This window comes from Dermacentor albipictus, unplaced genomic scaffold, assembly GCF_038994185.2.
Source record: "Dermacentor albipictus isolate Rhodes 1998 colony unplaced genomic scaffold, USDA_Dalb.pri_finalv2 scaffold_14, whole genome shotgun sequence".
Classification (NCBI taxonomy): Eukaryota; Metazoa; Arthropoda; class Arachnida; order Ixodida; family Ixodidae; genus Dermacentor; species Dermacentor albipictus.
The window spans coordinates 9,108,155-9,126,582 of NW_027225568.1; the positions used below are offsets into that span (position 1 = coordinate 9,108,155).

The window sequence follows — 18,428 nt, forward strand, 5'->3', positions numbered from 1 at the left end:
TCGGGGAGACCCCAATGGATTTTCAAGTCCATCGCCGTAACCACTCAGACACGACTTTTTTTTTCTTTATTGCCGACTTTGACATACTCAATCAAGGTTCACAAAGATAAAACGGGTGGACCACACTTTGGCCAACACGGTACTAAAATCTTTTTAACAAAGCTAATTCATCAAATAAGGCGATCAATTGTGGTGGATCAGGCAGCGCTTTGAACGCATGTCTTACACACACAACACTCTCAATGAAGTTTTCCCGAGCCCGTCGAACAACAATGCCTCCGTTTTGAAATTGCAGTCCAGTTTTCCTCATAGCGTGGAGGCTCGGGATCATAATAAGGTCATACGGGACATCCTCGGCGTTATCAATCGGTAGGAAGCGTATTCCATATGGGTCCAGGGCTAACTGTTTTTTCAATGTACTCTGCAGAACATCCCATTGAAAGATGGCATCCCAGCAATCTAAGAACGCATATTCTATTGTTTCCGTTTTTTTACATAATAAGCAGTCGGTGCTCCAGGGGATGAAAATACCCTTCTCATGAAGCCAGGTCTTAACGGGAAGTGTGTTTGTGTGCAATTTGAAGAAAAAAAGATTTAGCTGACGGCCGTATTGGCATTTTTTTCACTCTCTTTAGAACGTCTTGTCCTGGGCCTCCACGTTGCAGAAAACGGTACAAAGGTGGAGGGAACATCGTGTCCACGAGATCTCTGTATAGTTTTTTCTTGGTAATGGTGGACAGGTATTGCTGTGAAAAACGTACGTTCAGCATCTTATGTGAGTATACCACTTCACGTAGGTAACCAGTCACTGCTCCTGGCATATTGTGAACAGTCGAAACAATGAATCCTGGAAGTTGTCTACACAGCCGTACCTGTATCACTGTCCGCAGAAAAGGATCGTTTTGATCCCGTAAAAACACAAAACGTGAGACGACTTGTCGCAGAAACAAATGAGCTAAACCAAGCCCACCTTTCTTCACCGGGAGGAACAAGTTCGTTCGACTCATCCTCTCCCAGTTGGAGGCCCAAATGAAAATAGCGAAAACACAGTGAACTTTTTGTACGCTTACCCTCGCAGCACACAACACATGCATAAGGTACCATATCTTAGAAACTAAAGAAAGGTTGCAAACAGTGGCTCTTGAAAACATTGACAATTGTTTTCCTCTCCACCCGTCAGCCTTTTCCTTTGCTTTCGACACTTGATCTAGCCAGTACGATTCAGGTTCACGGTAATTTCCGAGAGGCACACCCAAGTATTGCGCTGGTAACATCGACCCCTTCAGTCGATAAAAGGTCTCCGGCGTGTCTTTCCAACTACCATGCCAGAAACCGTAAATCTTATCCCAGTTTATCTGGGCTGCAGTTGAATCACGAAAATTTTCAACGACAGTCATTGCCTCCTTAATGCTCGCTTTGGTTGTGCAGAAAATCGCGATATCGTCGCCAAATTTTAACGTGTGCTGCCTGCAGCCGATAGCCTGCTATGCGCTCGTTATTTTTGATCGCCAAACAGAGTGGTTCTAGAGAAGCAGCAAATAGAAGGGGCGACAGCGGGCATCCTTGCCGTACCGACCAGAGCACGGGAAAGCTATCGGTGAGCTCCCCATTAACAATGATGCGCGTCAAGCATTCTCTGTACGCCATCATGACGCCTTCCGTTATGACTTTGTCAACGTTCGCATGTTCCAGTATGGAGAACAAAGCCTTGTGTGAGACGAGATCGAAAGCCTTTGCCAAATCGATCTGCATCATCGCGACGTGATCGCCAATCAAATCGCAGCACTCAAGCACACTTCGAGTCGTTTGTACATTCGTTGCAATGCTGCGGCCTTTAATGCCACAAGTCTGGTGCGGCCCTACCAATGTTTTAATTACACTTTGCAGTCGTTTGGCCAAAGTTTTCGTGAATATTTTATAGTCGGCATTGGCAAGAGTTCTCGGGCGATATGACCCTGGCAACAAAAGATTTTCCTCGTCATCACTCTTCGGAATTAGCACGATATGCGAGGTTGTGAATGACAATTAAGGGCAATCTTTTTCGCTCATATGCTTCGCTGATAACTTTGTGAAGAACACGGGCCGATGCAGACTTGAAGGTTTTATAGAAAGTGGCCCCCAAGCCATCTGGCCCAGGTGCTTTACCGATGGATAACTCGTCTATTGCGCATTCTATCTTACTCAGGATAATTGGCAGTTCCAACCGTGTCCTGACTTCTTCATTGAGCTTTGGCATCAGCGAGAGTAATTCATTCTGGTAGCTACATTTAGTATTCCGCGGATGAGCTAAAATTGCTTTAAAGTGATCAGCGATCCCTGGCTTGATGACATTTTTGTCGGATGTAATGTGATTGCCTTTAGCTAGCTGGCGGATTTCTTTCCGACATGCGTACTTTTTCTCGTCTGATAAAGCTCGTTTCGTTGGAGTTTCTCCCGCCCACAATTTCTCAGACCTTGATCTCACAAGCGCTGCTTTGTATTTTTCTGTATCTATCCTTTCTAGTTCAGTTCTCACTTCCTTTAATTCGTTAACATACACACCAGGCTCGACAATTTCCATGCCAATAAAAAATTGCAGTTGCTGACGAAGTTTGTTTCTGCTTGTTTCAGGTTGTGTCGAAAAGCACTGCTTCTTTCAATGGCCATTGTTTTTACTTTCTGTTTAAATTCTTCCCATTGAATGGCAAAGCCTAATGGCTTGGCTGAAGTCAGGTTTTCTAGTTCCTTCGCTACAGCATCGACAAAAGGATCGTCATTCAACAACTCCGCATTCATGTTCCAGAGATCCCAGTTAAGGGCCGTTTGCTCTGTCCTTTCCAGAACGTGGCAGTTACCAAGCAGTGATCACTGTATGCTACAGCTTGCACATCATATTCACAAAATAAGGGCACTATTTCGGCTGACACGTATAATCTATCTAATCGATCGTGGCTATCACGCTGGAAGTGCGTAAATCGCGGGTGAGTACCGCTGGCAAAAACAGTACCCACATCTTCCAGGTCATAATCATGTGCCACTGCGTTTAGAAATTCGGCACTCTTATCACGAACGCGTGAACATTTTGCTCGGTCTTCAGCATAGCAAACATAGTTAAAATCACCCAGCAGTATTACGACCTTGGAACAATTTACGTAGGCGTGAATTTTTTGCTCGGTCTTCGGCATAGCAAACACAGTTAAAATCACCCAGCAGTATTACGACCTTGGAACAATTTACGTACGCTTCAAGACGCTCAAAGAAGGATCGACGGTCCGTTTCAATATTCGGCGCATAGATACAAATAGCACGGTAATCCACATCCACAAAACAGAAATCAGCCACCAAGAGGCACCCAATTTCACACGAAAACACTGACTGCACACACATGCCAAAATTATTTCTAAGGAATACAGCGCAGCCGCCTGATCCACCAACCGCGTGACAAACGCACACGTCAAAGTGAGCTCTAAAATTGGACACCATTCTGTCGCTTAGCTCTTGGCTCTCAATTTTTGTTTCTTGGATTCCTACTATACGTAAGTCATTATCCAAGAGGAGCCGACTTAGCTGACATTGCCGTCTTCTTGCACTGAGCCCTCTACATTTAACGTAGCTACACATAGCCTTCCTTCGACATTAACCGCCAAGGCTACACGGTAGAGTGGTGCCCATCACAGTTACACAGGTATGAGCGCTTATAAAGGTGCGCCGATAACCACATGGGATGCCTATAAAGGAGACGCAGCTCGACCTTCCGGAAAGGGCACTCAAGTGCAACTTAGGCTCCCCTTCCTGGCAAGGTTCTGAAAAACTAGCGCTCAGGATGACGGCCATTGCACTCACCAACCCCTCAACCCCACTCGAAGTAGACAGCACGGAATTGCGGAGGCGGTTTACCCGCCAGCCGTGGATCGACCGTAACGTTCGGCCGAAGCTTCAAGGTCGACCTCCTTATACCTGGCGCTTTGGGCGGTGGCTCGTCTCCGCCGCTGCCGTCCTGTTTCGCCATCCGGCCAACGGTCTGGTTGTGGGGCCGTTTCCCCGTCGGTTGGGTAGTTGGGCCTGTAAGGGTGTCCATGCCATAAGGTTCAACGGGGCAGGAGGTCACCTCCGCCTCGGGTGGGGTTTCATCTTCAGCATTCGGCATGGCCGCGGTGCCCTCTGCAGTCGCTCGTTGGTGTCCTGTGACAGCAGCCTGAGCGACTTGTTTCTCCCCCTGTTCAAGCCGCACCACCGGCTTTGCCATGACGTCAGCTGCTTCACCCACCGCGGACGGCGTGTCTTCCATGTTCGCCTTGCGAGCTGGCGCACCACGCGCCAGCTCGCAAGCAATGCCAATGCGCCGCGTAGCGCGCGCATTGCTTGCCAGCTGGCGCGTGGCGCGCGGTAACAAGCGCGCTATAAGAAAGAAGAAAAAACGTGCCGCTTACGGGTAAAAACAAAAAAAAGTGAGCGGCGCGCGCGGCATGGCAGAACGGGGGAAAGGGGGTGGAGCGGGTCGGCATAATAAAAACAAAAAGGAAAGAAAAACGTTTGGGAGAGGAGGAGCGGCGCGGCTGCTGTAGCTGTTGCCATGACAACGTAAACAATCAAGTGCGCCGCCATTTTGCTTAATGCGTCGCCCATTGGTTGGGGCCGTAACTGAAGGGGACCTTGGCGCTAGCGTCGAAACAGCGTCTGCTCGAAAACGGCCAATGGGATGTATACGGAGTGTCCCCCCCGTGACTCGGCCATGACTGCGCACATACGCACTCGCACATCTGCGACACAATGATACGCACTTAGGAACGGCTGCCAGAAAAAAAAAATGGCACGACCACGCATCCGACAGGATTCGAACCTGTGCGGGGAGACCCCAATGGATTTCAGGTCCATCGCCTTTACCACTCGGCCACGACTGCGCACATACGCACTCGTACTTAGGAACGGCTGCCAGAAAAAAGAATGGCACGACCACGCAGGCGACAGGATTCGAACCTGTGCGGGGAGACCCCAATAGATTTCAAGTCGATCGCCTTAACCACTAGGCCACGACTGCTTTTTTTTTCTTTATTACCGGTTTCGCAACAACAATACACTTACAACACATGAAAAGTCAAGAAAGGGTTACAATATGCTTTGTCAACACAATGAGCGAAAAGCCTTCAGTCATGTTGTGACTGACGTTGACACTTAAAATTCCCTTAGTGTGACTAAGGGTTCTACCCTGGCTACCCAGGGAGAAAGACATTCTTTTGTTTTTTCAACTTCTAATAACCGAGCAATGCTCTCTCGAAAGTACAGCCTTGCTGGTCTTCCGTCCGGTTCACAGTAGAAGCCAGCCATTCGTGAGCGCCATATACTGTGCAGGCCTGTCAGCATGATTAGATCGAAAGGTACTCCTTCATTGTCTATGGCAAGGTACCTAATTCCATGCGTGTCTAGTGGGAATTCTTTTTTGATTGTCCTCTGCAACACATCCCAGAAGAACACCGCTTCCCAACAGTGAAGGAAAACGTGGTCGATCGTTTCTGGCTTTTTGCGAATAATGCAGTGAGACCCCCATGGCATATAAAACCCACGCTCCTCTAAGAAGGTTCTTACAGGGAGAGTTCCGGTATGTAGTTTGAAAAAGAAAGTTTTTGCACTTGGTGCTACTTGCATTCTTTTAACCCGTTTGAGTACGTTCTGACCCAGGCCTGCACTGTATATCGCTCTGTACAACGGTATTGGTAACACTATATCACATAAGTCTTTATACAGATACAGTTTCCTCTTTTTAACAGAATATAAATAATCATTAGAAAAACGCGCACTCAAAAATCGCACACTCGCCACTACTTCCCGAAAAAAACCTTGTGCCGTCCCCGTCAGGACTTCCGTGCTAATAACATATTCAGGTAGCAGTCGCCCTAATCTGGCCTGGCACACCGTTTGCAGAAATGGGTCGCTGACCTCGCGAAGAAAGAAAAATCTATTAACTAATTGTTTGAGAAAAAGGTTTGCCAGTCCAAGTCCCCCACACTTTACACTCCTGAACAAATTTGTACGACTGCACCTTTCCCACGTAGATCCCCACACAAAGATCGCAGAAACCCTATGAAGTTTCTGCACATTTACCCTAGAACAGTGCATCACTTGTATCACATACCATAGTTTAGCCACAAAAAACATGTTACACACGGTCGCCCTCGCCAACATGGAGAGATAATTCGCCCTCCAAGCATTCGCCTTTTCGCGTAAGAGTTCTGCTTGTTGCTGCCAGTAGTCATTATTATTTTTGTAGACCTCAAGTGGGACACCAAGGTATTTCACAGGCGTTTTCTGCCATACAACATTGGCAAAAATGCCCGGGGTGAACGGCCACACGCCGTGCCAAAACCCAGACACTTTCCCCAGTTTACTGGGCTTCCTGTAATGTCGCTGAAAAATTTAACACTTCGAATGGTTTCTTCAATGCCTTCGTAGTCAAAACCAAGGTCGATTCAAATAGGTCGCGAAGCTTCGGGCGAAAAGCGGTTCAGTACAGATTGTCACCGATATCAGCATGGGGGGTTATGGGAGCAGCGATTGAAGCGCGACTAGGTTTGGAGGGAACAAACATTGGGAAAGAAAAAAGTGTTTCTTTATTTAAACGAGACACAGTTAGATTCATTCAACGAAAATAAAACTCCTAGTCAATTTGATATATTCGTGACGGGTTAAGAAAATACAAGTTTAAATTGATTACTAGTTAGAAATGCATTTCTTTTCAGCGCCCATCGTTACAGGGGGCGTTGACGCCACTATCACTTGCAATGCAATGCACGTCTTGAAATGGACAGAGAGGCGCACTCGTCAAGTTCACCTGTTGAAATACGCCCCTCTCACAGTTTGTGCTTTTTTGCTTGTCGAAGTTTGTCTGAATTTGGCGACGCGGGTAGCTTCATCGCTTCTTAATCTGTTCAGTCAAAAGTAGTGAGTTACGATCGCCAGATAATTGTGTAGTTGTTTTCGTGCGACTGCGCTGGCCGACGGGCTTGGCATCCGACAATAGGATCAGCACTCTACACCTAAAGCTTTCGTCGGCCTCCAAAGAAAGTATGTTCTGTGCATAGATGCGATTTTTACAACCGTACGGCTGGGCTTTTCTTGCATCGCTTTCCACGCTGAAAGCTCGAAACGCCCATCAAGACGAATGGCGGGGCATTTGAATATATAGTCCCAAAGGAAAGACAACAAAACAAATTTCGCGCCTTCGAAAACAAAATGACGTCACTTCTGCTTTCAACGGACATGGCGTCACAATATTTTTTCTTCCGCCGCAAGTGTTCCCACCACATACAGATGGCGCTAAGCCCCATGAACCGCCGATGGACCGCCATGTTTTGAACGTATGGGCTCCTATGGAAGCTTCGCTACCAGGTATATTTGCCTTGGTCAATACAACATACCGCCACATCATCGGCATATGCAAGCAGTTTTACCTCTGAAGATTGTAAGCAAAAACCACGGATAGAATTATTTTCAATTATTGACAAAAAAAGGGTTTCAATATATATACAAAACAAAAGTGGACTGATGGGACAGCCTTGACGCACGGAACGCTGCACTTTAATGGGGGCCCCCAATTCTTTGTTAATAATTAGTCTGGTAGAGCAGTTCCGATACGCCAGAGCTACACCATCCGTGATGACGGATCCGACATTAATGTGTTCCAACATTGCAAACAAAATAGCATGCGCTACTCAATCAAATGCCTTCTCCAGATCCACCTGAAGTATGGCCACACACCCTTCAAGAGTGTCACAACACTCAAGAACTGAGCGCATCTTGTGAATATTCGTCGCTATAGTGCGACCCGTAATTCCACACGTTTGGTGTGGTCCGACTATGTCTTTAACAACCGACTGAAGTCTAGCTGCTAAGACTTTCAACTGTAGCTTATAGTCTACATTTGTGCGTGCTATCGGTCTGTATGATGTTACACTTTTCAACTTATCTACATCCTCTGTCTTCGGAATCAACACCGTGTGTGATTGACCGAAAGATGGCGGTAACGCCTTACCATCGTACGCTTCGTTAAAAATTGCTACAAGTACCGCTGACAATTCCTTTTTAAACCACTTGTACCACAGAGCGCAAAGCCCATCAGGGCCAGGTGACTTGCCAGGATTGAAATGGTCAATGGCGCGTTCCACTTCAAAAACAGTTATCGGCGTTTCTAATGCAACTTTCTTTCTTCAGTCAGTTGAGGCATTCTTTCCAAAAAGTTCGTCTTAAACCGTTCTAGGTCCACCTGCCTAAATGCGAACAGATTTTCGTAGTGTTCAAAAAACGCACGTGCGATACTATCACTATCTGTAACTTCGTTACCACCCACCTCGATCACGTCAATATGATTTCGTCGAGCGTGCGATTTTTCCAGTCCGAGCGCCCTTTTTGTGGGCGCCTCCCCTATCGCAAAGGATTCGGCTCGAGCACGAACAATCGCTCCGCGATAGCGTTCCTCATCATGCAGTTCAAGTTTCTGTTTAATATTCCGTATGTCGCTTTTGTATGCTCCCGGTTCTTGGCACTCCAGTTCTGTCAGCTTTTCCAAGATTATTGGCAGTTCCTTCTCTTTCTTTTTTGTTTCATGCATTATTGCGGCGGAACGATCGATGGCTTTCACTTTAATGCACTGTTTAAACTCTTCCCATCGATCTTTTAATTCACCCTCGCCGCTCATTAGAATTTTTTTGATGCAGTCCGATACATATTCTCCGAAACTTTCGTCAGTAGTTAAGTTTGAATTCATTTTCCACAGCTCCCAAGAGAAGCTGCTGCCTTTTCCCTTCCTTCCTATATCACATTTAACCAGACAATGATCAGTGAAGAAAATAGGATATACACTGTAACTATTACACATTGGTATTGCTTGAAGCAACAAGTAAATACGATCTAAGCGCGCATGGCTATTTCCTTGGAAGTACGTCAAACGCACATCTCGCGTCCCTATCATACATTCAACCACATCCACTAATTCGTATTCAGTAATTATCTCGTTCAAGACATCCCTACTTTTATCGCTCCTTAATGCTCTATTAGAGCGATCTGGGGCACGGAGAACACAATTAAAATCACCTAACAGCACCATCTGCTTTTCGGAAGATATATACTGTTTTAACCTGAAAAACAAACAAAGCCCGTTCTTCCAACGCATTTGGTGCATAAATACATGCAACCCGCCATTCAATTCCATGCAAAGCAAAATCACAGAAAACTAATCTAGCGGATGGACATGAATAAAACCTTGCACCGTTACACCGGGTAATTTTCTAAGAAACAGCACTCAGCCCGCCGACGTCCCTAAGGCGTGGCTCACTACCGCGTAGTACCGTAGCGTAAACCGCTGTACCATGCTGCGGGTCTCTTCATCACCATCTACTTTTGTCTCTTGCACGGCTAACACGTCAAGGTCATAGTCCACCAGCAGGCTACACAATTGGCTCTGGTTTCGCTTGGCGGCCAGACCTCGAACGTTTAGCGTGGCCAATCTAAGCGACGGGTTGGGAGCCATGATTATAGGTCTAGTGAAAAGATTTGGCCCGGAGCACAGTGTTTACCTTTTGCGCCTAGCACAGCGCTAGACGCCCCCGGAGCCACCCGGTGGACCGGTACCACTGGAGAGCGGTGGCAGCTTCTTCTCGGACTTCTTGTCTGCGTTAGCGGTGTTCGGTCGTGGCTTGTAGCTGCTGCGCCTGCCCGTTGGCGTCTTCGAAGGCTTCCCCTCTTCCTTGGTTCGCTGCGCTGCTGTCCGTAGCCTTCTCAAGAGGCCGTTTGACCAAGGCTCCGACATTGCTGCTCATAGAGTCGTTCTGCGCCGACTGGTCTTCAGCTGTCTTCATTTGCTCGCTGGCTTCCGTTAGGCTGCTCTTGCTTTCTTCCTTGGTCTCTTCTGCTGGCTTTTTTGCCGCACCTTCGGTAGCGTTTTCCCTGTCCGGTGGTGTCCCTGCGCCCACATCAGGTGCAAGCACACCGCCTACAGCACATGGGGTTGCCTGGTCTCCTGCCCCTTTCGCCGCGTCTTCGGCCTCGACCGCATCCATCAACAACCTTGCCGTGTCATCGCCTTCGGCTGGCCCAGTCATAGAGGCGTATGTACGTACGCACTGGTCCTCGGCGTGTCCAAACCGACGGCATTGGGAGCACCGGGGAACCTTGCAGTCTCGTCATACGTGACCGGTGCCTTGACAGCGCAAGCACTGCATTGGCCTGCCAGGAACGACGACTAGGGCCAGCTCACCGGCGACCCTAATTTGGTGCGAAAGATCTTAAACCTTCACGCCGCTGTTGAGCTTGAGCAGGACGGACCGTGTAGTCGTCCCCTTGTCGTTGATACCCTGAACTGGCCATCGCTCTCGGGTCACTTGTACGGCTTTACCGAAAGCCGCCAACGCAGTTCTTACATCCTCATCGGCCACACCATGTATTAACCAATGAAGACGCAGCCGCACCTGCTGGTCTTGAGGGTCGACCACGATGCAGCGCCGACCCTTTACCTTCAGCTCCTTGACTTCCAGCATCCTTTTCGTGGCGTCCGCGGTGTTCATGGTCACAGCCCAGACGTGGTTAATCTGGTAGGCCCCCAGGGCCAGCACTTCCGGCAACAATCCTGTTAGGCCAAGAGTGTCCCGGAAATCTTCTACTTTGTAGGGTCTAGCTCGCAGGTCGCCGTGCAAAAACACGGTGTTTAGCACGACGCGCCCCTTTGGCATTGGAGGCAAAATAATCTGATAGCCTGCGTCATCTTCGGTGTTCCACCTGTTTCCGCGGCCAACAAAGGCCGCTGTCGCCGCTCCACTGGAGCTCATGATTCGCCGTCCGTCACGCTCGGTGGCCGGAAGTAGAATGCCAGTCGGCCACGACTGCGCACATACGCCCTCGCACTTCTGCGCCACAATGACACGCACTTAGGAATGGCTGCCGGAAAAAAAGACACGACTACGCAGCCGACAGGATTCGAACCTATGCGGGGAGACCCCAATGGATTTAAAGTCCATCGCCTTAACCACTCGGCCACGACTGCTTTTTTTAATTTATTACCGGCTTTTTGCAGAACGTGCAGTTTCAACACATTACAGTATTACAATTGCAATACAAACAAAAGAATGAAAAGAGTCACCCCGTACAACAAAAGCCGTCTGTCCCTATTGGACAGGCGTTGTCAACTTAAAATTCTTTCATGGCTGTCAGAGGTTCTAGCCTCCACAGCCATTCCGGAACACATTGTTGCATTTTCTGTATTTCTATAAATCGTGACATACATTCTCCGAAATAAACGCGAGCGGGCCTAGCGTCAGGATCACAATAGTACCCTGCCATACGAGCCCGCCATATACAGTGGAGAGCGTTCAACATAATAAAATCATATGGGACCCCGTCATCATCCTTAATTAACAGATACCTTATCCCTTGGGGGTCTACCGGTAACTCTTTTTTCAGGGTTCGCTTTAAGACGTCCCAGAAAAAAAAAAGCCCTCCCAAGATTCCAAGAAAACGTGATCAATGGTTTCCTGCTTTTTACAGATCAAGCAATGCGTTCCCCATGGTACGGTACAACCTCGCTCTTCTATGAAAGTCTTCACGGAGAGCGTTCCGGTGTGAAGCTTAAAAAAAAAAAAGGTTTTTACCCCTGGTGGCACCTCCATGCGTTTTACCCGTTTAAGTACATCAAGTCCTGGCCCTCCACTGTAAATGGCTCTGTATAATGGCACTGGGAAAACCATGTCGCACACATCTTTATACAATCTTTTCCTTTTCACTTTGCACAGGTAATCCATTGAAAATCGAACAGAAAGAAATCTTACGCTATCGACCACATTAAAGTAGCCACGAAGTGATCCGTGAACGCTTGCCGTACTAACAACATGTGCCGGCAAAGCACCGCTCAACCTGAGCTGGCATACGGTGCGCAGAAAAGGTTGGCGCATATCGCGAAAAAACAAGAATCGGTTTACAAGTTGTCTAACAAAAAGATGAACCAAACCCACACCCCCGTCCTTCACTCTTCTAAACAAATTTGTTCTGCTGCACCTTTCCCATGTTGACCCCCAGATGAAAACAGCAAACACTCTGTGCAGCCTTTGCACATTTGCTCTTGAGCAATACAACGCTTGCATGACGTAATATAACTTTGTGACAAAAAACATATTACAGACTGTCGCCCTCGCAAAAATAGACAGCTTCGCACCCTTCCATCCGTCCGCCTTTTCTTTCATTTCATCAGCTTGGCTCCTCCAATATTCATCGCTACTATTGTAGCTATTGAGAGGAACACCCAGATACCTCGTCGGCGTTTTGACCCAGTTGAGGTTCGCGAAGTTGTCCGGTGCAGACACCCATTTCCCGTGCCACAGGCCTAGGGATTTGCCCCAATTTATTCTACTACCCGTGACACCACAGAAATGTTTCACAACCGATACTGTTTCCGTTACAATTGGTTTGTCTGTGCAACACACTGCAATGTCATCTGCGTATGCGAGCAACTTCACCTCTGTCGCCGCTAATCTGAAACCACGTATTTTTTCATTTCCGTTTATTACTACACACATTGCTTCTATATAGATGGCAAATAAAAGCGGACTGAGGGGACAGCCTTGGCGTACTGAACGCATGAAGTTAATGGGGGCCCCCAAAGACTTATTGACAATTAATCTTGTTGTGCAATTCTGGTACGCCAAGGCCACGCCCTCACTGATGATGGAACCGACATTAACATGATCCAAGATGGCAAACAAAATAACGTGAGTGACACAATCGAACGCTTTCTCCAAATCGAGCTGAAGAACTGCAACGCCACCATCGGTGACGTCACAGCATTCGAGCACGCACCGCATCTGATGGATGTTCGAAAAAATGGACCGCCCCTTGATGCCGCAAGTTTGGTGGTCTCCAACAATTTCCTTGATGACGCCTTGAAGTCTCGCGGCCAAAATCTTCATAAAGATCTTGTAATCAATGTTTGTTAGTGATATAGGTCTATAGGATGAGACCAATCTTAGTTTGTCTGCTTGATCACTCTTAGGGATTAGTATTGTGTGCGCTTTTCCAAAAGATGGGGGCAATAATTTCTTCTCGTATGCTTCATTAAACACATCTGCTAACAATGGGGCCAGTTCTCTTTTGAAAGCCTTATATAGCCCCGCACAGATTCCATCAGGCCCAGGCGACTTGCCCGAGTTCAAATCGCCGATTGCCTTTTCAACTTCGTGCTCGGTAATGTTGCCTTCCAATCGTTCTTTAGCGTCATCTGCCAGCCTCGGCATCCGCTGAAGAAAATCGGCTTTGAAACTCTCTACATTCGCTGGCTGAATTGCAAAGAGCGACTGGTAGTACTGCAAGAAGGCGCGTCCTATGCTTTCGTTGTCCTCAACAACAACCCCATTCATTAATATCTTATCGACATGGTTTCGCCGTCCATGCGCCTTCTCGAGTCCAAGCGCCCTTGTTGTGGGCGTCTCCCCCGCCGCTAATACATCTGCTCGTGCTCGCACGATGGCACCTTGATAACGTTCTTTATCGAACTGTTCAAGCTTTTCCTTGACGCTCCGCACATCGTCTTTGTACAGACCAGGCTCTCTGCACTCAAGCGTTATCAGCTGCTGAAGTAGTGTTCGCAAACCCCTTTCTTTATATTCCCTCTCAAATTTGAGGCAGCTTGACCTTTCTAAGGCTTTCATTTTAACTTTTTGTTTAAAACATTCCCACTTTTCAGCTATTGTTTCAGCTGCATCTTCGCGTATTTCATTAATGGCATCCCGTACTGCCTTTACAAAAGATTCATCATGTAATAACACGGCATTCATTTTCCACATCTCCCAATTAAACTCATGTTTGCGTTTCCCTATACCGACATTACATATTACGAGACAATGATCTGAGAACGATACAGGCACTACAGAATAACTGTGGCATCTTGGAAATGTATCCAGCGAAATGTAGATTCGGTCCAACGTCGCATGGCTACTGCCCTGAAAACGTGTAAAAGTCACGTCACGCCCCCCTTCCAGACACTCAAAAACGTCATCGAGTTCATTTTCACTGATTAGTTTTGACAAGACCTCACTGCTTCTGTCACGCACACCGGCATTATTGGCTCTGTCTCTTGCGCTCATTACACAATTGAAGTCTCCTAACAGCATAACGCGCTCATCGCATCGAACATGCTGCGAAAGGTTCGAAAAGAAACGGGCACGCTCTTCCACTGAATTGGGTGCATATACGCATATGATGCGGAACTGAAATTCGCACAAAACAATATCGCAAAAAACAATCCTTCCAGACTGACAAGAAAAGGTACGTTGAATCTGCAGTCCAGGCAGTTTCTTCACAAAAAGAATGCACCCCCCAGCCGTGCCTAACGCATGGCTTACCACCGCAAAATACCTAGTCGTGAAGCGGCGCACCATGCTCCCGGTCTCCTCCTCCCCGTCAGCCTTAGTTTCCTGGACGGCTAGTACGTCGACATCGTGGTCAGTGACCAACCATAGGACCTGACTTTGCCTACGACTAGCCGCCAACCCTCTCACGTTTAAAGTGGCAATATTAAGGGACGGTATCTGAGCCATGTTGTGCTAAAGAGAAAAGTAGGCCCGGAGCATGGTGCTAACCGTTCACGACTAGCCCTCGGCTAGCCGCCTCCGGGACCTCCCGGTTTCCCGGCGTTGTTTGCGGCCGGCACTTTGTCCGCAGGCTTTCGCTCAGGTGGGACATTCGGCTTCGGTTTCAAGCTCGTCCGCCTCCCAAGTGGTGTCTTTGTCGGCGGCCCTTCGTTGGTGCTGGTCCCACTGTCGTTGCGGTCCTTAGTCTGGTCATGGGGGCGCTTGACTGGGGCACCAGGAGTCGAAGTCCGGTCGCCGTCAAGGACGGCCCCGTCCTGCTGCACCGCCGTCGTGCCGTTGTCGAGCGGGTCTTCACTCCTGCTCCGCGTAGACGGGCCCATAGCGGTCGCGACCTGTGCCGTCCCACTCGGCTTCAGGGTAGGCTCAGCCACCTTGCTGTCTACGGCCGAACTCGTCGTCCCACTGGCTGTCGCTGTAGAGACCGTGTCTAGCGTTCCTTTAGCAGCGTCCTCCGCCTCGGCCACGTCCATGACATGCTCCGCCGCAACGTCGCAAGTTACTGGGCCTGTTACGGTGGCATAAGATCTTACGCAGTCAGCGTCGACGTGGCCGAAACGTCTGCATAAGGTACATCGGGGGACTCTGCACTCAGGGCGGACGTGTCCTGTGCCGTGGCAGCGCAGGCACTGCATCGGTCGACCGGGCACGACGACCAAGGCCAACTCGCCGCCGACGCGGATCTGATGGGGCAGGTCCTCCACTTTCATGCCGCTCTTCAATTTCAGAATGACGGTCCTGGTGGTTGAGGTCTTCGCTCCCATGCCTTCGACGCGCCACCGCTCCCGGCTCACCTCCTCCACTTTGCCGAAAGCCGCGAATGCCGTCCGGACGTCCTCGTCGGCAACGCCGTACAGCAGCCAGTGAAGCCTTAGCTTCACCTGCTGATCCTGCGGGTCAACGATGACGCACGGTCGTCCCTTAACTTGAAGTTCCTTAAGGTCCAGAAGCCTCTTTGCGGCAGTCGCATCGCTGAGGGTCACTGCCCAGACGTGGTTGATCTGGTACGCCCCTATGCATACCACATCAGGCAGCAGGCCCGTCGGCAGAAGGGCGTCTCGGAAATCTTCCACCTTATAAGGTCTGGCGCGAACGTCACGGTGCAAAAAGACGGTGTTAATAACCACTTGTCCTTTAGGCAGTTGCGGCAAAATAAAGGCGTAATCCTTATCGTCGTTTAGCCTGGATCCGCGGCCAGAAGTGGCCGCTGTCGCTGCTCTACTGGAGCCCATGATTCTGCTGACCGCTCAGCTCGGCTGCCGGAATCAGAATGACTCGGCCACGACTGCGCACATACGCACTCGCACTTCTGCGCCACAATGACACGCACTTAGGAACGGCTGCCAGAAAAAAAAAAGGCACGACCACGCAGCCGACAGGATTCGAACCTGTGCGGGGAGACCCCAATGGATTTCAAGCCCATTGCCTTAACCACTCGGCCACGACTGCGCACATACGCACTCGCACTTCTGCGCCACAATGATACGCACTTAGGAACGGCTGCCAGAAAAAAAGGCACGACTACGCAGCCGACAGGATTCGAACCTGTGCAGGGGGACCCCAATGGATTTCAAGTCCATCGCCTTAACCACTCGGCCACGACTGCGGACATACGCACCCGCACTTCTGCGCCAGAATGACACGCACTTAGGAACGGCTGCCAGAAAAAAAAAGGCATGACCACGCAGCCGACAGGTTTCGAACCTGTGCGGGGAGACCCCAATGGATTTCAAGTCCATCGCCTTAACCACTCGGCCACGACTGCGCTTTTTTTTCTTTATTTCCGGATTTCGTCAATTACACGTCACACAAGAATTCGAAAACTCTGAATTCAACATAACTGGACGCATGTCGATACATACTAAAAACGGGACTTTCGGCTCGTCCCGTGTAGCTTGGTTAGTAAGGTTTAAGCTCCAATAATCGGCCACGACTGCGCACATACGCACTCGCACTTCTGCGCCACAATGACACGCACTTAGGAACGGCTGCCCGAAAAAAAAGGCACGACCACGCAGCCGACAGGATTCGAACCTGTGCGGGGAGACCCCAATGGATTTCAAGTCCATCGCCTTAACCACTCGGCCACGACTTTTTTTTTTCTTTATTGCCAGTCCTCGACATATCACAACACAAATTCCTAAATGATATAAACAAAGACCAAAGAAGCAACCAGGAATGAATACACAAATGGAACAAAGAACAGTAATATCTACATTCGTTGCCGTCCGCTACTGTGGCACGACGTTGTCGGATTAAAATTCCTTTAGTGCTGTCAGGGGTTCAACCCTCGACAGCCACTAAGGAACAGGCTGTTGCAACTTCTGCACTTCGACATACCGTTGCATGCATTCACAAAAGTATAGACGCGCCGGTCGGGCATCCGTGTCACAATGGTAACCCGACATTCTTGCGCGCCATAAACAGTGGAGACCTGTAAGCATGATCAGGTCGTACGGAAAACCTTCGTCGTCATATACTGGCAGAAACCTGATTCCGTGGGGATCTATAGGTAGCTCCTTTTTTAGAGTCCTTTGTAACACGTCCCAGAAGAGGACCCCTTCCCAACAGTGGATGAAGACATGATCTATGCTTTCTGTTTTTTTACATATAAGGCAGTGGGTTCCCCATGGCATGTAGAACCCACGTTGTTCAAGAAAGATTTTAACAGGTAGAGTACCGGTGTGTAATTTAAAGAAGAACGATTTTGTGGCTGGTTCAACTGGCATTTTCTTCACCCTTTTCAATACATCTAGGCCTGGGCCTCCACTGTACGGGGCTCTGTACATGGGTACCAGCAAAACACTGTCACATAAATCACGATATAACTTTTTCCGTTTTACACTCCACAAATATGCACTAGAAAAACGAACACGCAAAAAGGAGACACTCTGAATTATTTCCCTAAAGAAACCACGAACTGGTCCTGGCATTATTTCGGTGCCTACAATGAATTCGGGAAGTGATCTTGACAACCTCATTTGGATAACGGTGCGTAGAAATGGGTCATTTGTGTCTCGAAAAAATAAGAACCTGTTTACTAGTTGACGCAAGAAGAGGTGCGCCAACCCCAGACAACCATCCTTCACGCGCCGGAAGAGATTATCTCGGCTACATCGCTCCCAGCTCGATGCCCACACGAAAACAGCGAACACGCGGTGCAGTTTCTGCACATTAATCCGAGAGCACTGTAGGACCTGCATTACGTACCAGATCTTTGTTACGAGAAACATGTTGCACGCTGTTGCTTTCGCGAACATTGACAGGTGGCCGGCGTTCCATCGGTCGGCTTTTTCTTTTAGTTTTTTTGTCCGCTCCTTCCAGCACTCGCTACTGTCCTTGTAGGCATCAAGGGGTGCGCCAAGGTACTTAACTGGCGTCGTGACCCAGGTGACGTTCGAAAAGTGGTCTGGTGTGGACGCCCATCCCCCGTGCCAAAACCCCAAACATTTCTGCCAGTTCACGAAGCTATTAGTGGCATTACCAAACTGTCTGACGATACTCACAGCGTTCAATACACTTTGCGTATCTTTACAACATACAGCCACATCATCAGCATATGCCAATAACTTCACCTCTGCTGCTTGGAGGCAAAATCCCTTAATGTATTCATTTTCAATGATGGCCTGACAGCGTTTCTATGTAAACACAATACAGGAGTGGGCTGAGTGGAGAACCCTGGCGAACGGAGCGCTTCACGTTAATGGGGGCCCCCAGCATTTGAATAATTATAAGTCTCGTATAGCAACTCCGGTACGCCATGGTCACCCCCTCAGTGATTATGTGGCCAAAATTAACATGTTCAAGGATGGTGAGCAATATGTCGTG

At 48.7% G+C, this 18,428-nt stretch overlaps 1 protein-coding gene and 5 non-coding genes across 9 annotated transcripts in view; 1 reads left to right on the forward strand and 5 right to left on the reverse strand.

Annotated features, from left to right (window-relative positions):
• The window catches only part of LOC135913489 (hemicentin-1-like), a 708,068-nt gene that overhangs the window by 62,016 nt on the left and 627,624 nt on the right, over positions 1–18,428 (forward strand). The gene's annotated exons all lie outside the window — the stretch shown is intronic.
• TRNAS-UGA (transfer RNA serine (anticodon UGA)) lies at positions 4,799–4,880 on the reverse strand. The gene has a single exon. It is a non-coding gene; the product is annotated as a tRNA-Ser (tRNA).
• On the reverse strand, positions 4,936–5,017 carry TRNAS-UGA (transfer RNA serine (anticodon UGA)). Its single transcript has one exon. It is a non-coding gene; the product is annotated as a tRNA-Ser (tRNA).
• TRNAS-UGA (transfer RNA serine (anticodon UGA)) lies at positions 15,968–16,049 on the reverse strand. The gene has a single exon. It is a non-coding gene; the product is annotated as a tRNA-Ser (tRNA).
• On the reverse strand, positions 16,125–16,206 carry TRNAS-UGA (transfer RNA serine (anticodon UGA)). The gene has a single exon. It is a non-coding gene; the product is annotated as a tRNA-Ser (tRNA).
• TRNAS-UGA (transfer RNA serine (anticodon UGA)) lies at positions 16,284–16,365 on the reverse strand. The gene has a single exon. It is a non-coding gene; the product is annotated as a tRNA-Ser (tRNA).